Source organism: Lutra lutra, chromosome 9 (genome assembly GCF_902655055.1).
Source record: "Lutra lutra chromosome 9, mLutLut1.2, whole genome shotgun sequence".
In the NCBI taxonomy this organism is placed as follows: Eukaryota; Metazoa; Chordata; class Mammalia; order Carnivora; family Mustelidae; genus Lutra; species Lutra lutra.
In genome coordinates, this window is record NC_062286.1 from 127,857,065 (window position 1) to 127,884,388 (window position 27,324).

Here is a 27,324-nt window from a genome sequence, read left to right on the forward strand (position 1 = left end):
TTGCTGGGCTGCTGGTTTTCCCAGTGATTTGTTAGTGATTTGGGGCCATTAGTTTTCAAGGTTATTATGGGCTGGAGAGCAGGGAACAGGACTAGAGCAAGTTAAAATGCCACAAAGCTCGCTGTTCTTAATCAAGAGTCATTGTTTTTCTTGAAAAAATAAAACAAAACACTCCCTTCCCCCAATTGCGGCAAACTTTTGATTAATTTCTAACATTTTGAGGTAGTTGATTCTGACAATTTTTGCCACCATTCTCATTGCTTTTATGGCAGAGAGGAGTTTTTGGAGAGTCTTACTCTGCCATTTTTTTTTTTTTTATGATGTCATTCCTATGTAGGCAGACTTAGGCCTTTTCTTCTTTGTGATATCTCCTACAGTTTTTATGCTACTATTAATTTTGTCCAGCTAAATACCACTCTGGATATACTGTAGTTGAACAAAGTTGGGTTTAGTCACTTGTCACAATGAGAGAGACCAAACGGTAGTGGAGAACTGTGAGGCTCTTAATCAGACGTGTTACAGAGTACTTACTGTAGGATTTGCACCTGGGTCAAATGGTTTCAAGGAAGGTTTTAAGGAAGTTTCAAGAAAGCAGGGCTTTTCTCTGAACTGGATGCTTTCTGGAAGTGAAGGCAAGTGTATGTTTGCATATTTTAATATATCTTATTTAGAAAGTGGTAGGAATAGAGTGAGATTTAGGCTGTAATTAATAAAGAAGTAGTAGTCATCCTCAGTAGTTAGGGTTGGGGGCAGAGTAGGCTGAATAATGGCTGCCAAAGACTCAGAGCATAATCCCTGGAACATGCGAATGTTCCCTTAAATAGAAAACTGGTCTTTGTAGGTGTGCTTGAGTTAAGGGTCTTGAGATGGGGAAAGTATCCTGGATTATCCACGTGAGCCCTAAATACAATCACAAACGTTTGTATAAGAAAAAGGTAGAGGTTCACATATATCCCCTCTCTGTCTCTGTCTCTCTGTTTGTGTCTTTGTCGAGAGTAGATGATGTAAAGATGGAACCGAGAGAGATTTGAAGATGCTGGCACTGAAGACTGGAGAGATGTGGCCATGAGCCAAGGAATGCCAACAGCCACCCAAACCTAAAAGAGGCAAAAGATGGATTCCTTCCTAGAGCCTCTGGAGCGGGCACCGGACTGACCACACCTTGATTTTGGTCCACTGAGACTGATTTCAGACTTCTGTCCTCCAGAATGGTAAGATAATACATTTGTTTTAAGCCACCAAACTTGTAGTAATTGATGGTAGCAGCCCTGGAAAACAAATAGAGGGGATGTTTGGTCATGTTTATGGTTTAGACAGTGTCCTCATTTTTGCCCAAGTTCATGGGTTATGGTTTGAATATTGTGCCCTTCAAGTTCATATGTGAAAGTTCTAACCCCCAGTACCTTAGAATGTGACCTTATTTGGAAATGGCATAGTTGCAGATGCAATTAGTTAAGATGAGGTTAGTACACTGGGCCCTTAAACCAACATGACTGGTGTCCTAATGAAAAGGGGAAACATGGACACGGAGATACATATATGGGGAGAGCACCAGGAAGAGGCTGGAGTTATGCTGCCACAAGCCCAGGAACCACCAGAAAGTAGGAGACAGGATGGAACAGGCCTTTCCTTGCACCTTCAGAGGAAGTGGGTCCCGCAGGCACTTTACACAGGCTCACCCCCTCCAGAACTGGGAGACAATGACTTTCTGTTATTCAGTCCATGCAGTTTGTGCTACTTTGTTACATCTTTCCAGCAAATGAATACAGTTCAGAGATGATTACAGAGTGGTCTTGCTTTTGTCTTGCTCAGTCACGGTCACATATGACCCTGTCTGATGTTGATATTCTATAAGATTGTTTATGTTCAGTAGGAAAATGGCACCGCCTCATTGTGAGCACTGGGCCAGCTCTCCCACATGTCAGGGATGCTTCTCTCTTTCTTACCACAGAGCCTCTACTCATCTGATAAATATCCACTTCTTGCTATCTTTAAGCATATTAACTAGTTCTTTTAAAAAAAACTTTAAATCTTCTATCCAGTTGGCATTTGTTCTGGAGTGGGGATGGGGCAGAACTGTATGGCCTCAAGAAGAGGCCGTGATGAAAGGGGCTTGGGTCCAGACTTGCTGAGGTCTGTATGCACCTGAGTGTTCCACAAGGCCGTCTTAGACCAGCCCTCCTCAAGCTGGTTTGAACTTAGATATAACCTCAGAACAATCCTTCAGAGCATTTAGGGAATAGTTTCTTTGTCTCTTCCTTGTCATTCTTGATTGAAGGAAAGGTGTCAGCCCCCCCTTCAGTTAGAACAGGTCATGGCTGTGAGTGCCTTCTCCCTACAGCCATTAATTCGGAAGATCGGCTCATCAGCAGAAAACCCTCCCAGAGCCCCACGTGCCCCGGGCATCTCCTCCGTCTATTTGGATAAGTGCGGCTCAGGATCAATTATGGATGAGGCTCTATGGGGGATGAGTAAGTGGGCTGTTGTCTCCTTTGAAAAATTAATGGGATCTGATTAACACAAGAGCACACTCCCTCTTCCTCAAGCTGGAGAGGCTCACATCTCCATAGAAGCTGGGGGTGGGCGTGGGATTGGGGGCAGCAGCCCTTTTGTCTGTGTGGAGTTAGATTTGATTCATGGAGTCCTGCTTTGGACTTATCTACCCCCTTGACAGATGAGACTACTGAGGCTTATCAAGGTTAAACGATTTGCCCAAACAGTGAAGAATGAAAGACAATAGTCAATTACTGTTCTTTTTCTTTCTTTCTTTTCTTTTTTTTTTTTAAGATTTTATTTATCCATTTGGGAGAGAGAGAGTGAGACAGAGCATGAGAGGGAGAAGGTCAGAGAGAGAAGCAGACTCCCTGTGGAGCTGGGAGCCCGATGCGGAACTCGATCCTGGGACTCTGGGATCGTGACCCTAGCTGAAGGCAGTCACCCAACCAACTTAGCCACCCAGGCGCCCCTACTGTTCTTTTTAAAATGAATTTTTTAAATTAATTAAAATTTAAAACCTATGCAAAGCAGAGAGATAATATGTAGACATTCTCAAAATTTTGGTCTCATTTTACACTCATAATTTTTTGAGGACCTCAAAGAGCTTTTGTTTCTGTGGCTTGCATCTATTTTTTTTTTAAAGATTTTATTTATTTATTTGACAGAGAGAGAGAGACAGTAAGAGCAGGAACACAAGCAGGGGGAGTGGGAGAGGGAGAAGCAGGCTTCCTGCTGAGCAAGGAGCCCAATGCGGGGCTCCGTCCCAGGACCCTGAGAGCATGATCTGAGCCGAAGGCAGAAGCTTCACGACTGAGCCACCCAGGCGCCCCTGTGGCTTACATCTGTTGATATTTACTCTATTAGACCATAAAACTGAGACATTTAAAAATATTAACTCATTTAAAAATAACAATAATAATCCCATTACATGCCAACACAAATAACTTTTGTCCTTGATAATTAATTTCTACTCTAAGCTTTTAGATGGCAGTTGTACATCATCCATTAGATTTTACTTTATTTTATTTTGTTATTACTGTGGTAAAATGTATCCAAAATTTACAGTCTTAACCATTTTGAAGTGTCCAGGTCAGTGGCATTAATACATTCACATGGTTGTACAACCATCACCGCCGTTCATTTCTAGAATATTTTCATCATCCCATACTAAAACTCCCCATGAAACACTAACTCCCCATTCCCCCTGTCCCCAGCCCCTGGGAACCACCATTCTTCTTTTTGGCTCTAGGAATTTGACTACTCTGGGTGCTCTGTGTGAGTGGAATCATACGTATCTGTCCTTTGTCTGGCTAATATCACGTCGTGTAGTATCTTCAGTGTTCATCGATGTTGTAGCGTGTTTCAGGATTTCCTTCCGTTTTAAGGCTGAATAGTAGGCCATATATGTATAGGCCACATACGGTTTAGCCATTCATCCGACGATGGACATTTGGGTTGTTTAACCACTGGGCTGTCGTGAACAGTGCGGCTATGAACATGGTGCACAGATCTCTTTTTGAGACCCTGCTCTCTGTTGGTGTGTGTATACACCCAGAAGTGAATTGCTGGATCACGTGGCAATTCCATGTTTAATTTTTTGAGACTTGACCCTACCATTTTACATTCTCCCAGGCAAAGCACAAGGGTTTCAGTTTCTTCATATCCATGCCAACACTTGTGGTCTTCACTGATAATTCTTTTTTCGATAAGAGCTGTCCCAATGACTTAAATAAACTTTTACTAGAAAATAAACTCTATTTTTCCAAACAAAATTAATAAGAAGAGAAGCATTGTTTTACATTTTGCAAATCCTTCGAATGTCTGGCTAGCTAGCTTCTCAGATCTGTTTCTGCATTTAATAGTCGTCCAATCGCATACCATGTAACCTCTGGAAAATTCCACAGTACCCCTCATGAGAGAGAGAGAGAAAGGTAAATGACTTTGTAGTATTATTAGGAAGATAATTCTGTCTTTGCAGACCTCAGTTTTAATTACTAACTCAGGATCTATCCTGTTTCATCTCTTTTCCCTCCTATGCCTCTCCTCCATCAATTTTTTTAAAAAAGACTTTTTGTAAGTAATTCCTACACCCAACATGAGGTTTGAACCCACAAACCGGAACCCACAACCCCAACCCACAACCCCAACCCACAACCCAAGATCAAAAGTCACATGTTCTACCAGCCGAGCCAGGCAGGCACCCTTCCCCCTTCATCACTTTGAAGCAAATTGGTAACCATCAATGATTACCAGCATCGTAGTGGATGCTTTCTTGCATTGGCTTCTTAATCCTCGTTACAGATCTGGTTTATTAGCACATGTGAGTATCTGGTTGTTCACTTGTGGGAACGAGGCTCCAGGGATGTTAGGAAGTTTTCCCAAGTTTATGCCTCTGCAAGCTGATGGCATGCAGGATGGTGCCTAGGTCAGAGCTTTATTACACATTCTCTTAAATTTGACTTCAGACCATGGGAGTTGTTGGGGCTGCCACTGGCTTGCTTCTTAGGGTAGATCTTCAAGAAGCCCTTTGGGCCAGGCCTCAGATGGGCTGCAAGGCATGGAGCTGGGTTGGATGCTGTTGTGTGAAGTAATTCTGGTTATTTCTTTGTGCATGAGCTGAGAAAGCATTTGCCCTCCCCGTTTGGAGGCCTAGCCTGGGAGTGGAGGAAGAGCAGCAGAAGGACCCAAGCTGGTGGGGTTTGGTAAGGTCTGCTCCAGTTTGAGCTAGGATACCTCCCCTCACTAAGGAATCACAGAGCTGAGAGTGGATAGGAGTCCCAGGTCATATAGTCCTGACTACCTCCCAGGACAAACAGTCTGTGGATGGTGCTGTCATGGTTAGAAAGTTCAGCTCATGCTGAGTAACCTTCTAGGAGCAACCCACATCTGTGGGTTGTGATGGGTAGAACCCAGACTAGAAATAGAGATTGCTAGGTATGAGTTTAAGGTAGCCGGGTAAGCCCATCCCCCTCTGAGGGTTTTTCTTTGTTGTGAAGAGAGCTGGTCTCTGGTTCTTTTTACCACTAACATTTTGGTTTAACTTCTGATTTGGCCTCCTTTTCTCCAGAAATGATCTTCAAGAACTTGGAGAGAAGCTCTGGTCCCCTTCAAGTGGGGGCATCCCCATTCCTCTTGGGGCACATTCTCAGCTGCCCACCCAGGCACTACCTCTGGAAACACCCCTATCTTCCCCTGGGTCTCTCCCGGAGTTTGATCCCAGCACAGACCTCCAGGGGTTCCAGAAGCAGTCCTGGATTCCACAGAGCCTGCTACAGCCCTGAACACCCACAGCTGCTTCATCCACCTTCTGTGACCAAGCACTCCCCCCACACCAACCTCTGACTTTATAAAGACTTAGTAGCTGCACAATCCATGAGACTTCCCACGCCTTTGGCATATATCTCCATTGATTTTCAAATAGTGAGATCTTCTGACAGGAAGAAGAAAGAAAAATAAAGCGGAAGAACTCCCCAGTCAAGTACCTGAGAGAGAGAACTGGGGCTTAGACTGCCTTCTTGGTTTGGAAAGGGTGTGGATGTGGCTAATCCGGTCCTGGCCTGAGAGTCATTCCAGGCTGGCAGGCTGGACCGCCCATCTCCATGGCAACCGTTGCTATGGGTAACTGAATAAGCATCTCCAACAACAGGCTGGAGTGGCTGCTGCTGGTTTTCCCTTCTCGCTGAAAGTGAGAGGATCCAGGCTTTCTGCTGACTCATCCTAAGTGTTGGGCTCTTTGCCCCCATTTTGGGATCTTCAGTTGGCACTGGACAAGCAGAAGCCACCCTTCTATTTCCTCTCCAACTTCTGCGACCTAAATGGTGGGACAAATTGACTCGGCTTGTAATTTCCAGCTTCCTTCTCAGGGCTGAGAAATCTGCTCAAAGACATGTAGCTAGTAAGAATCAGAAGTTGAAGCTTGACCATCTCATTCCGAGAGCATGCTTGTCATCACATGGCTGTTATGTCTCTGTCTTTTTCCTCTGAGATCCCCTGGAAAACTTCTCAGCCCTCCTTGTGATACGATTGGTCTGTCTAATTATTTGTGAGGACAGGTTGCATCTCGTGGTGATTTATACGCTACCATGCAGCCATCTCACTTGACTGTCCTGTTGTGGAGTCAGCAGGACCCCAAGATGGCATCACCCTGGAATCAGTATGGAAGCAGAGGATTGGCAAGGTGAAGCGACTTGCTCAACCAGGCCGCTGTCTCAGACTGCCTGCTCTCCATCCTGATGGGATGTGTGCAGCGGGGCAGACTTGCTGCAGGAATGAAATTCAGGCCGCTCTTGTAGAGGAAGCTTCTGGTGCAGTGTTATGTTTTCTTGCATCTCTCTGTAGGCACGCTCACTTTACAGAACATCTCAGATATACTTCCACTGACTAATTTTCCTGGGTGGGCTTTAGAATTGCTTTTGTTGGGACTTAGATCTGATTCTGCTGAGATTTTGAGTAGAGTTGTACACAGCTCACAGTTCATGGTGGCCATGCCACATGGAAGCGAGAAAGAACCCCGAGTTTGTTGTCTGGCCATCTGTGTTCACATCCTAGTATCCTTTCTCAAGAAGGACCCTTGTCTTTCTGATCTCTCAGGTGGCTTCTGACAGAACTGACCACTCCCTCCATCATGAACATTGCCCTGCCCTGGGCCCCTATGACCCTACCTCTCCCTCCTGGTTTTCCTCTCATCTCTCTGGCTCTCCTTCATGCACTCTCTTTGGAGCTCTAAGACGTATATTTCTCATGGAAGACATTGCAGCTCTCCCTGGACATTCCTCAGTTACCACAAACTCAACTCATCCCAAACTCAGTATGACGCTTCCTTACCAAGACTTGTCTCTCCCAACCTCCCGACCCCACCCTATTCCAATGTTTCCCATCACAGGAAATGGTGGTACTCTGTCCTCAGTATTCTGGGCAGGAACTGGGGAATCATCCTTGACAAGTCCTCCCCCTCAAGTAATTTATCACTAGTCCTGTTGTCCCTCTATTCTGAAAAGTCTCTAGAATCTGTCCATTTCTCTCCATTCTACTGCCATTGCCTTTATCCATCCACTGTTATGGCTGGCTTCCTTACCATTCTCTCTGCTTCCAACTTCCTCCCCCCAACTATCTGTTTTGTACTCTAGTTAGAATGACCTTGAAATACAAATCAGATCATATTTTTCCCCTGCTAAAATCCTTTTACAAGCTTCCCCTGTTCTTATGATAAAGATCGGGGTGGTTTTAAAACATAGCTGAAGACTGCGTTCTCCCCCCAACCCCCGAATCTAGGTGGTGAGTGTTTCAGCTAATAAAGCATGGTGGAAATGATGTTGTGGGACTTCTGATGCTGAGTCGTGAAAGGCCATGTAGTTTTTGTCTTGTTGGTGGAACGTTAGTCCCTGGAGCCCTGGGACACCACATTGATACTGTTTAGGGGGGCATATTTGGAAGGTAGGAGAACTTCTGCTGTTGGTACCAAGTGACACGGTGTTCTCCTGAATGCTTCTCACTGTGACTGGGAGAAGATGGGAAGGAAAGGGCTTGGGCTGTGTGGGGGTTTGGCTGTGGCAGCATCCAGGTGGAAGGAGAGTCTCGGGGCAGGCCAGGGTCTGGAGGTACAAGCAGGGCATACATTCCACACACCAGTCCTCGACTTCAGGCTTTGTACCTAATTACCAAAAATTGGCCATGGTGGGTGGAGGCAGAGCCCATTCCTGACTAGATGGAAAATTTGGATAGGGTTCCCTCACCCTCCCTGGGCCCCATTTTTATATGGATGTTAGACAAGAGCCCCACAAAAGTCTGCTCTTGCTCTATGGACCTGTACATAAAGACAGCCAGGAGACCAGGCAGAGCTGCTCATAAGTAGCTCTCTGATCCTGGCAAAGGCAGCAGGGAGGGTTGCAATATGTAATTTTTTTTAAAAAATTAACCAATTACATCCTCAATGCATTCAACTCCTAATCCCCTTGAAAAGGATCTTTAGGCATCTAATTGACATATTTTAAGAGACATATTGGCTATTAGACATCAATTGACATCCTTATTAAATATCAATTAACACATTCCATAACTTGATATTTAATTAGCTTGCTGTAGCTATTCTTTTAAAAGTCAATTAAATGCTTAGAATATTCTTATAAGTTGACTCCTCTGATAGCGATTATGTATGAATTCCCATCATAAGTGGTTTTTAGTTAATTACAGGGCAAGCTGATTCTGAGTATACATATCAGGTCTTTCAATAAGAATTTTAGAATCAATCATTAGATACTTAATGAACCCTCTTCCCAGTGCTGATTATGAATAAAAGTCACGTCTGGCTCTGGGACTGTGGGCTATTGTATTTTCACCTGACTGTACAAACTCCAGGTCAAACCGTCCATGCCCCAGTCTCTAGTTAGTGTCATGCTCCGTTGTTTTAAAATTGTGATCAAATACACACAGCATAAAATTTACTGTCTTAAACATGTTTTAAGTATGCAGTTCAAAAGTGCTGACTACAGTCACATTGTTGTAGAACCAATCTCTAAAACCCTTTCTATTGAGCAAAACTGAAGCTTAATACCCATGAAACAACCCCGAGTCCCCTCTTGCCCCCAGCCCCTGGCAGTCACCCTTCTGCTCTCTGCCTCGGGGAATTGGACTGCTCTAGGCACCTCGTATAAGTGGAATCACAACTGGCTTATTTCACTTAGCATAGTGTTCTCAAGGTCCATTCGTGCCATATCCTGCGTCAGAGTCTGCTTCTGTTTTTAAGAATGAATAATTTTCCGCTGTGCGTAATTGCAACTGTGCGTAAATGCACTGTGCGTAAATGCACATTTCATTATGCATTCATCTCCCCATGGACTCTTGGGCAGTTTTCACCTCTTGGCCGTTGTGAATAACACTGCTACGAACACGGGGGCACGAATATCTCTTCGAGACCCTGCTTTTGATTCTGTTGTATATACACCCAGAAGTGGAATTGCTGGAATGCATGGTAATCCTCTTTCCTTTTTTGAGGATGTAACTTCATTTTAAAGTTTATTTAATTCAGTGCATTCTTTGGACCTCTTGGCTAGGTGGACATTTCTCCAATCCGGAGCTCATTCCAGGGTTGCCAGCCCAGGAGTAATAGTAAAGCCCAGTGGGGCTACTGCTATAGTAGTGAGGTCCTAGCCTAGGTGGTGTGAATGGGCGCGTTCTAGTAAATCATGCGGTGCGGACGTGACGCAGTCTGGGCACCAGGAAGGAGAAGGTGTGTCTGGGTAGGGGAGGTGTGCTGAGAAGAAGTAACACAGCAGGCCCAGGTTTCTCTCACACCCTTGTCACTCTCACAGTGCTGGAAGTTCCCTCACCTGACTCGATATTTGTCCTTCACGTCTGGTGGTAATGATCTCCCTGAAATTACTGAGTTCCTATTATCTGCCTGGAACTCTGCTGCATTTTCTTACATCACCTGTCTGAGAATGAGGAGTTGTGAGCATTTATTTCCTCTGCTTTGCACACAATGCTCATGAGGCTCAGGAAAGCTCACTAAGCTGCCTGGGGTTCCACAGGGCTCAGGGCTGAACAGCCCATTCTTGACTAATGCCATACCTGCGTGGCTTCCCCCTACACTCTCATGGCTGAGGAGCTAGGGTGGTACCTCAGGCAAAAAGGGGGCTTGTCTGGGGGTGTCACTGCTGTTGGAGCTGTCCAGAGCTGTCTGGCCGACCAGCTTGGAGTAACTGGAGTGGCCTTAAGGTCAGTAGCTGGACCAGTTAGTGGACCTTGCAGGGTTCACATGGAAAAGAACTCTGACCTATCAAAGTCCTCAACAGTGGGGTGGGCAGGTCCCAGAGGCAGTGAGGTCCCTGTCACCTAAAATGTGTTGGCAGAAACTAAAGGATCATTTGGCCACTTGGGAGCCAGTTGCACTAGGGAGTGTTTCGGGGTCACGAGCAAGCAGTTCATGCCCAGGCTTTGCATATACTGTTCTTTGTGTCTGAAGGGCTCTTCATGTGTGCCTTCTCATCTTTCAGATCCCAACTTTAATGTCCCCCCCCTCAAGGAAGTCTCCCTTGATTACTCTCTCAGGGTAGGTTTCTTCTTCTCCCACCCTGCTAGTCTCTATTTCAGAGACCTGTCTGATTCCTACATAACATTGTTCACAGTTTGTAACTATTCAGTTTCTTTGCTTGTTTAATGCCCTTATCCCTGATACAGATCAAGTTTACCATCTACATCTCTGGTGCCCAACACACAGTAGGATCTCAACAAGGATTTTTGTTGAGTAGATGGATGGAGAGATGGATGAACAAATGAATAGATAAATGGTTGGGAGGATGGATGGATGGATGACTTCCCAGGGTTCCAGGTTCAAGCTTCTCTGTGTATTCAGGACAACCATATGTATGCATTCTCTGCTGTGTGTGGTTTCATCTTCAGTTCCCATGGTCAAGAGTTATGACTTTTCCTTAGGAAGTTACTGTAATGAACTGAGTAGGAGATCATTACAAGAGAGAATTTTAATGGTTTTGACCCCAGAATTAACCACGTGAACTTTGATGATGAGGAGAATCAGAGACTGAGCAAATTCATTTGAACATAGTTTAACATGCTTTTTAACATGTAGGCCGCTAACAAAAATGGCTATCTTTCACAACCAAATCTCCTCTGAAGGGTTCTCCCTGGATGTCCCAGAGTCATGGCCAGCTCTCTTAGAGTGTGGCCTAAAGACCTTCAGAGAAAGGTTCACTCTGAGATTTGTTAAAATACGGATTCTGGGGCCCACCTCAGACCTGCTGAATGAGAACCTTGGAAGTAGAGCCCATTCCTGAAAGTACCCTGAGATGATCCTGGCTCGAGGGGCATCCTCTCTGATTCCAGGGAGTGTCAGTGTTTAGGCAGCTGGGAGACAATCCAGTACAGATCCTAACAGTTGATGAAACTGAGGCCCAGAGAGAGGCAGTCACCTATGTGAGATCACAGGGCAAGTCCGTGGTGGAGATCAGACCAGAATCTTCTCTTTCTTCTAGACCAGCTTCTTCCTGATAATGGACAAGAGGGAATGGGATTTAGGGTTAAAATAATCATAGTGCTCCCAACCTTAAATTTATATTTAACAGTTAGCCCCAATTTTCTACGAATAATGTCCATTAAATAATTAATGTTCCTTAAAATAGTCTGTGCTCCCTCATGCCTTTTTATTCCTGGAACATCAAACCCTTCAGATCATCATTAATTAAGGAGCTTGATGGCCTCAAGAGGTAGCCAGACACCCACAGAAACTTGGTAATTCATTCTCAATACCGTGAGATACAGTCTGCATTCCAGAATGTTCCAATTCAAAGATTCCCAAGGAATGAAGAGGAGGTGGGACTAGAGAGAGACTGCCGTAGGTCCTGAGGCTGCCACACAGCGGGCAGCCTGTGTTGGGCCCATGCATTCTGTCATGTCAGCCTCACAACCTGGTGTGGGGGAATTATCACTTTACAATTGAGGCCATGGAGGCTCAGACCACAGGGCCATGTCTTCACCACAGTGGCATTTGAGGGAGTGGTAAATCTGTGTCCCATTCCCGGAGCCTGTCAAGGTGGTGACTTGTCCTATGCTGTTTTAAAAACATGGTCTGCTTATTGGTTGATCAGTCCTTGACCAGCTTGGCTGAGTGGAGTGAAGGGTTCATCCTGGGATGAAGCAGAGATGAAGAAGGATCTGCAGAGCTGGGGTCTGGGGTTGGACAGAGGCCATGCTGCGAGGACCTGCCTCAAGGTAACTGGTTATTTGTAAGTCCGTCCTGTGTTATTTATGAGTAGCCTTCCCTTACACCCGTCAAGGCCTTCATAGGTACCACACACCATCCCCCTAGCTGTGTTTTCTTTCATTTATTCAACAATTATTTATTGAGCACCTGCTAAGTGCCAGGCCCTGTTTCAGATGCTGGGGAAACAGCAGCGAACAGGAAGAAACTTTGTGAGTGAGGCGGGCAGTAGATCAGCCAGCAAATTAACGAACGACTCACGGTGATGCACACGATGAAGGTTGCAAATGCTGCTGTGGTTCAGGGGCTGAGGTGTTGTTCAGGTGGTCAGGTGTCCAGCCACCCTCCGGAAGAGGCTGGGGAAGGCCCCTCCGAGGGACAGAGATTTTAGGCTGAAGGACAAGGAGGAACTGGCTATGTGCTGAGGCTCAGAGGTTAGGAAAAGCTTGATAGGTGTGTGTGTGTGTGTGGAAGGCAGAGGGGGCTCTGTTGCTACCTTGGGTGGTGGGAAGTTGGGGGTATGAGGAAGGTGGGCAAGTGGGTCTGGGCCAGGTCGACAGGAGCAGTGAGGGCGGTTTGGCCCTGGGTGAGGAAGCGGGGGCCCCTGGAGTGGTTGGAGCAGAAGAGGGACACGAACTGACCTGTGTTCTGTGAGATCCCTGTGGCTCGGGGTAGACTGCAGGTGGGAGCAGGGAGCTTCAGGGAGCTGGTCTGGGGATGGAGTAGTAGAAGCATGAGCCAAGGTCACACCCGGATATACTTGGAGAAAAGGACACCCACCAAGGCTCACTTCTGGCTGTTTTGGAGGCTCCCTCTAGGCCAGGGTAGGGACTTCTCTCCGATCAGACAGGTGACAACACAGAGGTCCCCAGGTGTGAAGTTCTCTCAAGCACCTGTAGCTGTAAGCAAGGCCTCTCTCTCCCTGTGTGGCCCTGCTGAATCCAGGGACCTGGTCCGTAGGAAGTGGGTGAATCCATCTTAGGGGAGATTCCTGCCCTGTAGGCGCTGAGGGCTGACACAGCCTCTGTTTACAGTGAGCCCCTCTCCTGGGCTCAGAGAGATGTGAGGTCCCGCTGGCTCTGGAGGTCATAGTCCAGTGGGGGAAGGAGATAAGAGGACCAGGCATAACACGGTTAAATAACTATACTCAGCAGGAGCTCTGATGGTGTGCAGCAGGAGGCCTTTCTGGAGGAGGCAGCGAGGGAACCATAGGACCAAAGATGTAGCCAGCAGGGATGTGAGAGATGCCCGTGAGAGTGGAGGATGGTGGTGGGTGGGTAGTGGGTGGGAGAGACCCTGCAACAGGAGCTGTTTTGGGAGTAAGGATTAGCCTCATCTGTCCAGGCAGGAAAGCAGAAGAACTGGCTTATGGCCTCCATTCTGCCCTGAGCGACCAGTTGCCTGAGGTGGCCGGTCACAGTCCCTCCGTGGAGTTCCTCCCACCCACTGAGCCTCTACAGGGCACCACTCAGCATTCCCCGCTTGTGGTAAAGATAATTTCTCTAACCCTCTCAGAAGATTTATAAATCTATTTCATTTCTTTCATATGACATATGTTAAAAAGTATTTAATTATTTAGATCAGCATACTGTTTAAGATTGTATTACAAAGTTTATGTTTAATACAATCGTTATACAGAAAGGGACATTTTTTATCTTGCTCCTTTAAAAAGAAATGCACACAATTAATTTACTTTGAATTAATTATGTAACAAACTGTATAGTTTGCTGACAAATACATCTTTAAATGATGTATCATGTTTGATTTGGGGAACAATCCATGCTAAAATGGAGATTGACATTTAATCGTGTTCAGCATCAAAACGGAAAAATTGCTTTCATGGCTCGATGTAGGAATTTTGCATTTCATGGCTAAAATAAAAGCTATTGGCCTATTAGTTAATTTTGAGGTTTTGTTTCAAATTAACTAAATAGGAGTGAAGGCTGCAGGCTGGTGTTTCTTAAGACCTAGTCAAGGAATACATTGTGGGCTCATTTTTCCCTCCCAATAAATGAAAAGCCAAATTGGTTGTACTCATGTCTGAATTTCCTCTCTTTATAATTGGTTTGAAGGTGCTGGAAGCATATGGATGTGCTTCGTAAGAACTGAGATCAGATGGCTCCAGTGAATGTTACCATGAGGCACATACAGTGAATTATCATCATTCCAGCAGTGTTCATTAACTTGCATTTCAGATTCACTGTTGTCAGACTTCTGTCCTTAACCAAACTCTGTTGTGGATATAAATGAAACACAGTGTGAGTGAGAGTGTGAACTTGAACTGTCACATAGCCAAAATGGTGCAAGCAGATGTGAAATTACAACAGCGATAATGCCCTACGTAAGATACTTATTAAGGTGCCTGGAATACACTAAGTAACCAATAAAGCTTCACTGTGGTGATGCTGATAATTATTGCCACGAAGGAGAGAGACATGGTGCATAGTGTGTGTGATAGGGATTTAGCCCAGAAGTGAGGGCTGTGGAGCTAAACTTCTGTGTGACCATGAGCAAACTGATTAACCTTTCTGTGCTTCAGTTTTTTCATCTGTAACATGGAGGTGATTAAGATGCCATAGATTTGTTGTGAGATTTAAATGAGTTAATACAAGCAAAATGCTTAGCATGTTCTGAGCACACGATAAGAACTACAAATGTTACTTTCAAAAAATCATCTTTAAAAAAAAAATCATCTTTATCATTTTACCGTCATCGTATTGTTATATCCAGGGAGGCTTTGCAGAGGAAATGACTTTGAGCTCAGCTATGAAAAATGAGTCAGTGGTAGCTAGGCAACAGTAGGAGGGACAAGCATCCCAGGCTGAAGGAACAGAACAGTAGGTACAGAAGCCCTATGGGGGGAAGGATGGTGGTACATTTGGGGAGTGAACAAAGCTAGCAGGGCTGCAGCTACGCGATCAAGGAGGGTTGGGACGTAAGGCTGGAGAGAGAAGCTGGAGCCAGGACAGGTAGAGGCTGGGGGGCTTGACTAGGCTTTTGGTGTTTATCCTCAGAAAGTGTGTGCCACTCGCTTTCTTTTTTAAGGGTTTTAAGCGGGGGAGAGTCCGAATTGGATTTGCCATTTGAAAAGCTCCCTCTAGTGGCATTGGGGAAAATGAGTGGGAAGTGTCCAAGAGGGCTTTGATGGGATGGGGCTAGTCAGGATGAGGAGAGCAGGGGGAGACCCTAGTAGGTGAACCCAGAAGAGCTGGTGATGAGTGGGGTCGAAGTGAAGGGTGAGCAAGAGGGTGGAGGCAAGGTCAGCTTCCCCTTTAGTTCATGGAGCCATTGGGTGGAAGATGGTGTTTGAGAATGATGGTGGTGGGATGAGTTGCTTTACCTCTCTGAGCCTCAGTTTCCTTATTTATACCCTCCATCCTATCGTGAGGATTATTAAGTAAGAGAACACATGAAAGTCAACACAGCCCCTAAAATGTGTCTTCTTCCCGCAGACTCAGCACTTGAGACGTGCCTCTCAGCTATCGTGGGTGTGGGTAGAATGAAGGGTCATCCACGCTTAAGTCTCTGGGTCTTCATTTCTCATCTATAAAGTGGGGTTCAGAGCCTTTGACCCACAAATTTCTATGAGCCTCTGAAGGATGACAAGTGAAGATGCTTTCCGCTCTTGGAGGGCCATACTCTTTCAGGGGCTGGCAAGCCTGGGAATGCCTCTGAGACGTTTGCTCTTCCCACACCCTCCTTTCTGCAGCATGCCCTGACATATCCATTTATGTGTGCACAGTGTACGTGGACACACATGTGAGTTCACACATTCCTCCTGACATATGCACGCACCCCGCAAAAGATGTTAACTTCGGGCTCCAGAGCAGTGCTGTCCAAAAGAAACCTAATGCAAACCAAATTGAAAATTTAAAAATTCCTTGTAGCCACATTACAAAGTAAAAATAACTCATTACCGTTTTTATGTAACCCAGTGTAGCCAAAGTATTATGTAATATGTAATCAAACTGAAAGTTTATTAATGAGATATTCTAAGTTATTTTTTCATACTCTTAGAAATCCATTGTATTTTATACTTCGAAGACACATGCGGCTAGTGGCTACCATACTGAACAGAACATCTCTGGATTATCTGCCCATTCAACAGATGGGGAGCCTGAGGGTCAGTGACTGGTTCTGGGAAATGCAGGCTCTTGGCTTTATCCCATGTCACCCTGACATGTCAGGTGTCCAAGGTGCCCCACCACCTGCAGAGCAGCCCCACATAACTCCCACCTCCATCGCCCAGGAGACGTGGTGCCTGCCCAGCCCCTTATTTAACCTGTTGGCTTGTGATTGCCCTCTGAGGGAGCATCCATTGGAGGCAGTGTGTTCATGGGCAGGGCAGGAATGCTTGGGTCTGTCCCTTCTCTTACACCCCCGCACCTGGAAGGACCACCCGGAAGGCAGGCCAGGCTGAGATGGGTGTAAACACGGTGGGCACAGTAGATCTGGTCCTGGTTCTCCAGTCCTGCCTGTAGCTGCTGAGCCCAGAGTTCACTGATGATGGGTGGCTCACCCAGATCCCAGCCCCTCCCATCTATGAAGGTAGCTGTGTCTCCAGGCTAGTTAGGAGGTATGGAGTTCCCTAGAACAGTGAGTCAGAGCCCTTTAGCTTGGGCTCAAAAGCTGCGGAAAGCCTCTGCGTCCACTATCACACGGGCTCTGGGATGAGACCCGCTGGAACTGGGCCCTTTGAGAGCGGGGTTGGAAGGCTAGACTATGGTGGGCCTGTGGGCCACAGGCGTTGGAGAGGAGCAGGATTCCTGGGGTGGATTCCTGGCCCTTGGAGAGGAGACAGGAATATCTACCACACACTGAGGGCCAAGTGCCATCGAATTTAATCTTCTCAGTGACCCATGAAGAAGTTATACCATGACCATCCCCATTTTATAGGTGAGGAAACTGAGGCTCAGGATAAGGAAACCTGCCCAAAGTTCCACTATCAGTAACAGGAGGAGCTGGATTTATTTCTGATCCTATGTTAGGGGTGCTTTTGTCTGTCATTTAAGCCAAGCAAACACCATTGCTTAGCCAGATGTCTCGCCAGCCTCCTGTCCGGAGAGCCAACTGCCCTGTAGGTTAGGGGAACCTCAAATGTAACACACTCAATCTCTGCTCTGACTGGCCTCTGCTCTGTCCCCTCTCTAGAGATGGAAGGCTCTCAGAGCTTAGAATTAGACTCCCAGAAATCACCCTGGACTCCTGTCCCTTCCTCAACCCCCACCTAGGGATTCATTCTCTCATTCAACCAATAAACATTTATTGAGCATGTGCTATGACTAGGCACTGTTCTAAGCTCAAAGGAGAAGTCGGTATACAAAATAGACAAAAAGTTCTACATTCTATCTCAGAGACAGACTAAATAGTAAACATAAAAAATAAGCAATTGATGTCATTTGCAAATATCTTCTCCCATTCTGTCAGTTGTCTTTTGGTTTTGTTAACTGTTTCCTTTGCTGTGCAAAAGCTTTTGATCTTGATAAAATCCCAATAGTTCATTTTTGCCCTTGCTTCCCTTGCTTTTGGCGATGTTCCTAGGAAGATGTACCCCTGGGGATAAAAATATATTATATGTTTATAAAAAATAAAATTAAAAAAAAAAGATTAAAAAAAAGCAAAAAAAAAATAAGCAATTGATGTGTGTCGGAGGATGGTAGTTGCTATGGAGAAAACAGAGCTGGGTAAGAGGAATTGGGAATCTTGGCAGGGGTGGGTTGTAATTTTTAATAGGTGGTCAGATCAGAGTATCCCTTTTAAAGAAGTGGACACTGAGCAAGGACTTTAGGGGATCAAGAGAACTAGTCATGGGTATATTGGAGGGAAGAACATTCCAGGAAGTGGAACAGCCAGTGCAAAGGCCCTGAAGAAGAGATGGGCCTTGCGTGTTCATGGGATAGCAGAGTGTGGGTACAGAGGAGTAGGAAGAGGAGAGAGAAGTTAGTAGATGAGGTAGGAGAAGAAACAGCAAGGAGAACATGCAGGGCTTCATAGAACATTGGCTTTTACTCTCAATGAAGTGGGCAGGAGAGTCAAGGACTCTGATCTGCCCTCTAAGAGTCTCAAGGCGGGGGGGGGGGTGGGCGGGGAGGCAGGGAGGCCAGTAAGGAGGTTGCTGCCAAATCCAGGTAAGACAAGATGGCAGCAGGGACTGGGGTGGGTGGAAGCAGATTAGGTTTGATTTGGATCGAGTTTGGAGGGGCTTGCTGATGGATTAATTGTGGAGTGTGAGAGGGAAGGAGGAGGCTGTGGTGCCTCCCCCAACCCCAGGTTTGGCCTGAGCACTCAAAATGTGGAGTCACCACCATGATGAGTATGACTGTGTGTGGAGCAGGTTGGGGGAAGACCAGGAGTCCACTTTGGACGTGTGGAGGTTGAAAGGCCACCCAGACGCACACATGGAGATGCTGAGAGGGAGTGGAGTTGAGGGGGCTTGCATGGGGAGTGAGGTCTGGGCCACTGTCGCTGGCATGCAGGTGGAGTGATGTTAATGGCCTGGAATTGTTGGCAAGAGCTGAGTCCCAAGGTCCTGGGTCAGAGGAGGGGCTGGGGAGGAGTAGCCAATGGGGTGGGAGAAGGACCAGAAGGACCAGGCTTCAGTGGGTCAAGTGAGAGGAAGACTGAGCTCTAACCAATGTGGAGCTCATCCATGACTGCCCTTCTCCAGGTCTGGGCAGTCCCCATTTTGCCCCCCCCCCCCCCGTTGTAGGCTGAATAATGGCCCCCAAAGATGTCAGTTCCTAATCCCTGGAACCTAATATGGGGAAGTGGTCTTCGCAGATGTGACTGAGTGAAGGATTCTGAGGTGGGGAGATATGTGGGTGGGCCCTAGGAATTCGGAGGGGGCGAGAAGGGATCTGACACAGGCTGAAGGACAGTGGGAGCATGAAGGTGAGCTTGAAGTCCAGGCAGCATGGGTCTCCGAAGGCCGCAGCCCCTAGGACCGGGAAAGAAGCACGGAGCTGATTCGGTGCTGCCCTGCCGACACCTCGATTTCAGATTTCTGGCCTCCAGACCTGTGAGAATCAACTGTTGCTTTAAGCCCCCAAGGGTGTGGCAGTTGGTTACAGCAGCGCCAGGAAACAGCTGCACTCCCTCCAGCGTCAGACACCCTCCTGCCCTCATCTTAGTCATCCGCATCTAGCAAGTGCGCCAGCCTCAGCACCACACTCCTGCTCCTGGCCGCCCCGCCCCCCCTTCGCGCACGGTCTGACCCAGTCATTTCGCTCTGGAATTCCCGCAGCACACAGCCCGCATGCATTAGCCCCAAGTGCAGAACTTTTCCTGGCGCTGCCCCGCTACTTCTCCATTCCCGTTTGTCACCGCTGCCTTCGCCCTCCCAAGCCTCTGAGCCTTGGCCCCTGCTGTTCCCTCCGCCTGGAACTTCTTCCAGAAGATATCCCCAATGACCAATTTCAAAGTACAATCCCCTCTTCCTCACCTTTCTTTCCCTTTTTTTTTTTTTTTTAAAGATTTTATTTATTTATTTGACAGAGAGGGATCACAAGTAGGCAGAGAGGTGGGCAGAGAGAGAGAGAAGCAGGCTCCCTGCTGAGCAGAGAGCCCAATGCGGGACTCGATCCCAGGACCCTGAGATCGTGATCTGAGCCCAAGGCAGCAGCTTAACCCACTGAGCCACCCAGGTGCCCTACCTTTCTGATTCCTCCCCTCCACCAACCTTATGGTTCTCCATGGTACTTATCACTACCTAAGAATTCTAACTATTTGGTCGTTATCTGTTGCGGGCACTAGAACTAGATTCCACAGGGGTAGGGAATTTAGACTGGGTGCCTTAGACAATGAACATTTATTTCTCACAGTTCTGGAGTCTGGGAAGTCGAAGATCAAGGGACTGGCAGGCAGACTCCAGGTCTGGTGAGAAGATTGGACTCTGATCTCTTTAGAAGGGCACGAATCCTGTCCTGGGCGCTGCACCCCTATTGACCTCGCACAAGCTGATTCCCCTCTGAAAGGTCCCACCTGCGACACCATCACACTGAGGGTTAGGCTTCAACATATGAATTTGAAGGGGAAACGTTCAGTCTGTAGCAGGAGGATTTGAGGGTGATCTGTAAGGCCTTCTGGGACCCTCAATCCTTTGCAGTTCTCAAGGTCAAAGATTCCTAATCTTTCTGAGCCATGGATCTCTTCTTCTCTGAGCAAGCCTTCTAAATACATAAAATAAAATGGGTTAGATGACAAAGGATTCCAATTATATTAGAATGCAGTTACCAAAATATTAGGAAAACATATTTTTGATACAGTAATAAATGTGCGTCCTTATTAACACACAAAATACCAGGAGCTGGGGCAGGTCTAATTACTGTCATAATTTTGAAGCAATGATGAGTGTCAACAATCTTTTAAGGTAGCAACAGTGATAGTAATGTGACATGAAAATATCTGTGATTTCTCTTGGTGACAGTCATGGGCACTGCAAATACCGTGGTTTGCTGTTAGCATTCACAGGGGAAGGAAATGATACATTTCAGTTCGAGGTGAGTGAAGAGAAAGATAACAATCTTTTTTTCCGCTTCCAAATTTGCCAACCCTCCTCCCCTCCGTGAAGATTCCCTGTCATTGCGGGCGTTGGGGGTGAGCCGGGAAGGGCTCCGACCCCAGGATCTGTCAGCACACAGAGGTGCTCCTGGGGAGTGTACCCTCCACAGCTAGAATAGGGGGGCAGTGAGAAGCCAGCCCCAGCTGCAGGCAAACCTGAGATCTTTACAGGCCCTGCCCCTTCCTCCCTCCTAGCCCTGGTGAGTCACAAAGCGTCCTTTCTCAGGAAGACCAAATATAAACAGTTCAGGGTTATCTCGAGAACAAGATGTTTGTTTACTTTTAAAAATTGCAGACATGGCAAAGTGCTCAGGCCTGTAACTGCAATTAATAATAATTTAGGTCAGTCTCTCCTGGGGTGAAGCTTCGTCTTGATTTTAGAGATGGAGACCAATCTTTTCCTTGTTTTGTGTTCAGGTAACATTATATTGCTTATCTCTTCTCAGTCACAGATAATTGAATTGCTCCCACCCCCCACCCCACCCCCAGCCCAGATTATATAAGCAATACATTCTCATTGTAAAAATTTCCAAATACTACAGAAAGTGAAATTTCCCCCATTTTAACTCATCCCCCAGAGAGAACCACTGATAATGGAGTAGACTGCATCATGTGTGCTTTCTGTCAGCACGCATGTACTTAACACACATTACCATACAGAGAATTTTTTTTCCAAACAGCATCCTATGAAAATTGTGCTACAGCTTATACTTTTCACCTAGAATATCACAATTATTATTTGTCTGTCTGTCTCGTCAACTAAGAATTTGAGGTTCAGAGGGAGAAACCCTGTGCTTTATTAGTCTATAAATCTAATACCTTGCACAATGATTTGTACGTAGTAAGATTTAATAAATATTTGCTGAACAACCAAATTAATGAATAAATGATTTTTTAAAAAATGATATCATAAACACCTTTCTGTTGCTGAGAATTAAGTTGTATGGGTGTGATGAGCTCTCAGTAATCACTAAGAGGTACTTAGGCTTGGGTTATTTCCAATTTTTCAAGCTTATATCTCTTCTGCACTAAATATCATTATAACATATATTTCTTTGTATTCTTCCTTATGCCTTGTTTAGATTCACAGAAAGGCTTATTTTGATAGATATTGCCCTTTCGATCAGTTGTGCCAAATTGCAGTGCTATCACTGGAGAAGCTGCTTTTCTGTTCTCTCCCAAACACTGAATATTAAAAAATATACATATTTTTGAAATTTCAAGCTTACAGAAAAATTGCTTGAACAATGCAAAGGACTCCCACATACCCCTCACCCAGATTCCCGCATTGGTAACATTTTATCGCATTTGTGCTCTCTTTCCAATATTTTTTCTCTGAATCTTTGGAGGGCAAGCTGCAGACATAATATCCTATATCTCTAAACATTACAGTGTGTATTTCCCCAAACCATGTTCATTCTGTTACGTAACCTCCACATAACTCTCCAAATCAAGAAACCAACTGTGGGGCCAATTCCACCGTCCAGGGCACAGACCTCATTCAAGCCAACTGTCCCAAACATGTGCCTTTCCCCCTCTGGTCCAGGATCTCCTCAAAGAATGTGTATTGCATTTAGTTCTTACAGGCTTCCCGTTTCCTCCAATCTGGAACAGTTCCTCCGTTTCCCCCTGTGTTTTGAGGCCTCCACAGTTTCAGAGGGTATGGGCCTTACATTTTCCAAGATGACCCTCAACTCAGGTCCACCTGATGTGTTCTTAGTTGCATTCAGGTCATGCTTCTTGGGCAGAAAGACCACAGAAATGATGCTGTGAAATTTCAGTGGACTGTGTCCGGAGGCACATGGCGGTGACTCATCCCATTCCAGAGATGTTAATGTTGGCTCCTGGTCATGTTGGTGCCTGCCAGGTTTCTCTACCCTAAACTTGTCCTTGCCCTTTTGCCACTGATGGGTATGTTGTCTGGGATCACGTTAGTACTCTGCTCCTCATCAATCCTCCTCCATAGATGGCTCCTACCTGGATCAGCCACCTCCATGATGGTTGCCAAATGGGGTTTTTCTATCCCCATCATTCCTTCTCCATTAATTAGTTGGCCTTGTGTTGTAAGAAAGGACTTTTCCCTTTCTCCCATTTTCTTTTTTTTGGTATCAGCAGGAGCTCATGGATCCTTATTTTATAATCCATATCTATCATTTACTCAGTTTGATGCTCAGATTGTCCCAGATTTGCCCAGTGGGAGCCACTTCAAGGACACAGTGTCTCCTCATCCTGTTGACTTGAATCTATCATTCATTGATCATTTCCTTACCTTCTGGCACAATGAGATATTCTAGGCTCATCTCATCTTGCATTTTCCCTGACTCAACCTTGGAATCAGTCATTTCTTTGAATCATCCTGGTTTATTTCAGTGAAGGATGATATTTAAAATCAAGATATGGGCACTCAGTACACTCATTGCTACTGGGACATCATTGCTTCTATCTACCTATCTATGTATCTGCCTATATAATCAATGTAATCTATGTGTGTATTTATCTGTCTCCCTATCTGTGTATGCACATGTACACATATAGAGTCATTTATTCACCTTAAAGTTATTTCCATATCTACTTGTATAATTTATAGAACCATGAGTTCATATGGATTCCTCTTGTTCCAGTCCAACACCTCAAGGTTCTCTCTCGCCTTCCCTTTACATTTGTAAATCTCTTTTTTGGCAGTTAAAATCTTGGCTCTCCTTATTATCCTCAATATTTTTACTTATTTGTTCAATTGATTTACTTTTCTGCTTGATGTAACCCATCTCCCCATTTGTCTTCTGTCTTCTTTGCCTACCACAAACTCCTGCCTCACCATCTTGCAAGTTTGGCTGCTCTGTCTGTCAGACCACACCCTAAGCCTCCCTCACCACCCAGCCTCCTCGCCCATTGGGCACAGTGGCCCCAGACTTCCCTGTGATCCTTCCCGCTGCCAGCCCTGCATCCTTGGCCACTGACGCGTGCCTCCATGCTCCTACTCCCCCTCAGTATTTTCAGTTACTAAATATTGCAAGTCTTATAGTGTAAAAGAAATGTCAGTGTTGTAGTTTGAGTTCTTTAATCGTTAGTGAGGTCGAGTATCTTTTCATGTTATTTCTTATTTGAATTGCTTATTTATTTTGCCTGTTTTCCTACTAAGTTCAGCTATTTTCTTATTGGTATGAAAGAACTCTTTGTACAGTAGAGACCTTGGCTCTTGGTCATATGCTACAATTTGTCTTTTGATTTTGTTTATGGTGTTCATTACCATTTAACCTTTTTTACATGATAAAATCAGCCTGGTTTTTTTTCAGGGTTTCATATTCCCCAATTTTTACATAAATATTTTTTCCCCTTGCATTTTAGTCATTTAAAAAATAGGTAAACTATTGATGTCTGGAATGTATATATATACATCCACACACACATACACACACATTAAGATTTTTATTTATTTATTTGAGAGAGAGCACAAGCAGGGGGGAGGAAGCAGAGGAGAGGGAGAATCAGGCTCCACTCAGGGCTCCATCCCAGGACTCCAAGATCATGAGCTGAGCTGAAGGCAGATGCTTAACTGACTGAACCACCCAGGTGCTCCTGGAATATCTTTCAGTATTAAGATAAAGATTGGGAAATTTTCCCCCCAAAGGGCTCGATGCTTATCCCAACATCTTTATCATATAATCTATAATTTCCTAACTTAAATTGTTGCCGTTATTACAAATGAAACTTCAATGTATATTTGAGTGTAATTAAATTCTCCAGTTTGTTTCACTGATTTGTCTCTCTCTTAAGGCAACATGCCACATCATTGATCACTCTAGTTTTATAATATGTTTTAATACCTGGTAGGGAAAATCCCCCTTCATTGTTCTTTTAAAAGGATTTTTACAGCTCTCTCTATTCATTTTTCTTAGCAAAGCTTAGAATTATTTTGCTAAGATCCCAAAAAATGTTTTTGAGGTTTTAATTTGGATTGCATTAAATTTTAGAAGAATTTGGAAGAATTTATATTTTTATGATGTTAGATTACTCATAGAAGAAAGTGTCTATTACCATTCATTCAGGTCTTTACTTTTATGTCCCTACATAACATTTTCTATTTCTCTGCATTATGATTCTGCACATTTCTTGTTATGTTCATTCCTAAGTATTTTCTTATTTATGCTGCTATTGGGAAATGAGTCTTCTATTCCATCGTATTTTCTGACTAGCTATTACTTGCACATCTGAAAGTATACTGAGAGGAGGCAGTCCCTCATGGTCAGACAGATAGGCTTTGGAATGAGGCTATCTGGATTTCCATCCTGGCTCTATCATTCACAAGCTGTGTGACTGGGGGCTGGTGACATTGCCTCTCTGAGCTTCAGTTTCCTCATTTTTAACATAAAGATAAAAATAGTACTTATTTGATGGCAATGTGGCTGGTGAATAGTAAGTCCTTAATAACTATTAGCCATTATTATTTAAAATTTTTGTAATAAGCTATTTTCCTGAGCTATTATAATGTATACATTTTCCTGAATTATTGTCTTATAATTTTCATATTCTTGTATTGAATCATTACATTATTTCTAATAGTTTATCAGAGATTCTTTCGGATTTCTTAGGAAGAAAATTATATGAATACTTTGTTACCTCCTTTCCAAGAGCTGTACCTTGTTTTGTTTTATTTAGTTGTGATGTCCTGATCTTATTTCTGATTCATCAGAAATATTCTTTTTGCTTAACTTTTTAAAAAAAGATTTTATTTATTTATTTGACAGAGAGTTTGAGAGCACAAGTAGCCAGAGCAGCAGTGGGGAGAGGAAGAAGCAGACTTCCTGACAAGCAGGGAGCCTGATGTGGGACTTGATCCCAGGACCCTGGGATCATGAACTGATCCAAAGGCAGACGCTTAACCGACTGAGCCGCCTAGGCACCCTGCTTAATTTTTGAGTAAGGTGTTTGTTACTGGAGACACATGTATATCTTTATCTTAAAGATACCCAGAGATATCTATATAGATATACATTTAAATATAGTCTAATAAAATGTTATTTAAATTCTTTTCCATTAGAAATGGAGATTTCATTTTATCTAGTACCTTCCCCCCACCCCTGGCATCTAAGGAAATGATTTTGTTACTTTTCTATTTTAACCTGTTAATATGATGAATCCTATTTACAGATTTCCTAATATTATACCATCCCCGTAGTCTTGCAGCAAATCTCTGCTTGTATATTGTGGTAGTTTTTTAATGTGCTGCTGTAATTTGCTTGTTAATATTTTATTTAATGTCTTGCGATCAGTTTTCTTTTTTCTTGTTGTCTTCAACTTTTAGTATCTCATATATACCTCTTTCTTAAAAATTCAGAATATTGCTTCTTTCCAGATGCTCCAGATTGCTACCTTTTTTCCTTAATTGTATTTGAAAAGTTATCATATAGTAAAATTGACTTTTTTGGGGAGGGATATGCAGTTTCCTGAATTTCAACATATATATATGTATATATGTATATACATATATATACATATTCAACATTTATGTGTATATTCAACATTTTATATTTGTGTGTGTGTGTATGTATATGTTTGTGTAATTGACACCATAATCAGGGTATAAAATTATTCCATTGCCACATATATCCCCCTTGTGTTGCTAACCAGAGAAAAAGGGAAGGAGGGAGAGGGAGAGGGAAGAGAGGGTGATGACAAGGAGAAACCTGTAGAACACACAAGCAAGGAGCAAGGGGCACCCAGAAATATTTTCATGGGGCACCAGGTAGAATATTGGACTATGGTTAGTGGGATGGGGGTGCTGCCAGTCATAGTAACTTGCACCTTAAGGTTACTTTGTGGCCATAGACTGTTAAAGTCTAAGGACATGTTAGTTAACACTTGTTTGGAATGTAACTGTTGAAGAAAATGAGTTTTCTGAATCTAGTTTAAGCTTCTTTTTATTTTTTTTTTAATATTTTATTTATTTATTTGAGAGAGAGATTGAGAGACAGACAGACAAGCAGACGCTGCATGGAGCCTGACGGGGGACTCGATCTCATGAGCCTGAGATCATGACCTAAGATGCAATCAAGAGTTGGTTGCTTAACCCACTGAGACACCCAGCTGCCCCTAGCTTCAACTTCTTGATTTCTCCTTTGAGTCAAGAATTGTTGGGGGCAGAAATCGTAAAAAAGAAAGAAAGAAAGAGAAGAAAATATCTCAATTTCAAGGGTTTTTTTTGCCTTTAAAAAAAATTTTTTGCATTGTTTTTGCACCACACCCAGTGCTCCATGCAATCCGTGCCCTCTCCAATACCCACCACCTGGTTCCCCCAACCTCCCACCCCCTGCCCCTTCAAAACCCTCGATTGTTTTTCAGAGTCCATAGTCTCTCATGGTTCAACTCCCCTTCCAATTTCCCTCAACTCCCTTCTCCTCTCTAACTCCCCTTGTCCTCCATGCTATTTGTTATGCTCCACAAATAAGTGAAACCATATGATAACTGACTCTCTCTGCTTGACTTATTTCACTCAGCATAATCTCTTCCAGTCCCGTCCATGTTGCTACAAAAGTTGGGTATTCATCCTTTCTGATGGA

General features: G+C 44.6%; 1 protein-coding gene across 1 annotated transcript in view; it reads left to right on the forward strand.

Annotated features, from left to right (window-relative positions):
- The first annotated feature begins 999 nt into the window (after positions 1–999).
- Positions 1,000–27,324, forward strand: part of TOX2 (TOX high mobility group box family member 2) — a 207,782-nt gene continuing 181,457 nt past the window's right edge. Inside the window, exon 1 of the mRNA XM_047744341.1 lies at positions 1,000–1,211. The gene's annotated coding sequence lies outside the window, so the exon portion shown is untranslated. The remainder of the gene's footprint in view (positions 1,212–27,324) is intronic.